Raw genomic sequence first — 2,965 nt, 5'->3', positions numbered from 1 at the left:
CCCCCTTCAATGCACAGTGACCAGTATATATGCCCCCTTCAATGCAGCAGAGACCAGTATATATGCCCCCTTCAATGCAGCAGAGACCAGTATACATGCCCCCTTCAATGCACAGTGACCAGTATACATGCCCCCTTCAATGCAGCAGAGACCAGTATACATGCCCCCTTCAATGCAACAGAGACCAGTATATATACCCCTTCAATGCACAGTGACCAGTATATATGCCCCCTTCAATGCACAGTGACCATTATATATGCCCCCTTCAATGCACAGTGACCAGTATGCATGCCCCCTTCAATGCACAGTGACCAGTATATAAGCCCCCTTCAATGCAGCAGAGACCAGTATATATGCCCCCTTCAATGCACAGTGACCAGTATATATGTCCCCTTCAATGCACAGTGGCCAGTATATATGTCCCCTTCAATGCACAGTGACCAGTATATATGCCCACTTCAATGCAGCAGAGACCAGTATATAAGCCCACTTCAATGCAGCAGAGACCGGTATATATGCCCCCTTCAATGCAGCAGAGACTGGTATATATACCCCTTCAATGCACAGTGACCAGTATATATGCCCCCTTCAATGCACAGTGACCAGTATATATGCCCCCTTCAATGCACAGTGACCAGTATATATGCCCCCTTCAATGCACAGTGACCAGTATACATGCCCCCTTCAATGCACAGTGACCAGTATATATGCCCCCTTCAATGCAGCAGAGACCAGTATATATGCCCCCTTCAATGCACAGTGACCAGTATATATGCCCACTTCAATGCAGCAGAGACCAGTATATATGCCCACTTCAGTGCAGCAGAGACCAGTATATATGCCGCCTTCAATGCAGCAGAGACCAGTATATATGTCCCCTTCAATGCACAGTGACCAGTATATATGCCCCCTTCAATGCAGCAGAGACCAGTATATATGCCCCCTTCAATGCACAGTGACCAGTATATATGCCCCCTTCAATGCAGCAGAGACCAGTATATATGCCCCCTTCAATGCACAGTGACCAGTATATATGCCCACTTCAATGCAGCAGAGACCAGTATATATGCCCACTTCAATGCACAGTGACCAGTATATATGCCCCCTTCAATGCAGCACAGACCAGTATATATGCCCACTTCAATGCAGCAGAGACCAGTATATATGCTCCCTTCAATGCAGAAGAGACCAGTATATATGCCCCCTTCAATGCACAGTGACAAGTATATATGCCCCCTTCAATGCAGCAGAGACCAGTATATATGCCCCCTTCAATGCAGCAGAGACCAGTATATATGCCCACTTCAATGCAGCAGAGACCAGTATATATGCCCCCTTCAATGCAGCAGAGACCAGCGTGCATGTGCGTGCCCCCCCCCCTCCCTGAGACTTCACTTACCTCTGGTGCTGTCTTCTTCCTCCGAGTCCGAGTCCTCCATGCGCGCCGCTTGTCACCGTCCCGACTCCCTGGCGTGCTGCCCGGGAGTCGACTTCTTCCTCCATGCGCTCCGCCAGACCGGACGTCCACTTTGGTTCTTCCTCCGCCGCCCGCTGCCCTCTTCTCTGACGTCGGGACGGTGTGTGACTAACGCACGCACCGCCCCCCACGCGACGTCACCCGGGATGTCCTCTATGATTGGTCCACATCCGGAAAGTGGGGAGTGTCGTGGCGCATTACTCTGCGCCCCGATGACTCCCAGAAGGCCGCCAATCGGCGGCTCTGTTTCAAGCACATAGGGTGCAAAACCCCCCCCCCCCATAGCCAATAGTTAGTCCGGCGCCCCTAGTGGGCTAAAAATTGTATTTTGTTTTCTTCTTTTTTTTTATTGGCCCACGGAGATTGGGGGGGGGGGGCGGCGCCCCTGCGCCCCCTATAGACCGGCCGCCACTGAACAACACAATAGTTTAGCGACTTTGAAGTGCTTGTTTCAGTCAAGAAACAGTCCAGGGGTTTTGTTTTTTTGTGGTTTTATTTGAGAACTTGGATAGGAGAAGGGATGAGTGGGATACTCCAACTTGAGTAAACTATGCACAATTTGCTGGGAGATTTAGATATAACTGAGTGCGGCAAGGCCGCTGCTTCACCTTGTCACTAGCAGTGAAGAAGAAGTTTACTGGACTTGTATTACTCTGTGAATCGCTCTTCAGGGCCCACCTAGTCACCCCCTTTGTTCCTATTCTTCAGGGTTCTACACGGCACCCCCTTTAATATACTGTAATTCTTTCTGTATGAGCTAGCTCCTTGATCCCGTGACCTCACTGGAGTAGTTCCCTTCCTGAGCCAACCCTTTGGCAAGTCCCTGAGTACACTGTTTTTCTTGAGAGACTCTGCCAGCAACTCCACCGTCGGCTACACTAGATCCTCTGCAGCTCAGCTCCACACCTGGTTCACTAGGCCAACTGCCTAAGACCACCAACCGTCTGCCTCCTCCTGGGACTCTGCTTCCCGCCAAAGATGCCTTGTCACATGCCCTCTCCACTTTTATGAGCAATCCCAGGATGCATTGCAAGAATGCCCTCCCACTGGGACTCCCATAAAAGCTAATTTTTCACTGACTGGGTTTCCTCCACTGTCCAACAAGCTCCCTCATTGGATACAGTGGGGACACTCCCTCAGACCCAGTGAATCACACCTGGAGACATGCAACAGGCAACCTAACAGTTTAGGCTCCCCTGATAAGCAGAAGGAGCAATATATGCTTTTTCCTAGCACCTACCTAGGAGGGTGCTACAATTGGATGAAAGGTTTAGCACTGGGAAATACTTTTTGAAAGATAAATAGTGCATTTTATATACAACTATATGGATGAGGGACAAATGAGGAGGAAAGAAGGACAGAGGGACTATGTTCCAAATCTGGGACAGTTGGGAGCTATGTATAGCAGTCATGTGACTTCTATCAGTGCCTGGTTAAAGCTTGTAGGAGGAGTGACCCTCTGTCTGGACTGTGCTGATTGGCCCTGTG

This window comes from Pelophylax lessonae, assembly GCF_965119305.1.
Source record: "Pelophylax lessonae genome assembly, chromosome: 3".
Classification (NCBI taxonomy): domain Eukaryota; kingdom Metazoa; phylum Chordata; class Amphibia; order Anura; family Ranidae; genus Pelophylax; species Pelophylax lessonae.
Note: the sequence above shows the minus strand (reverse complement) of the source record.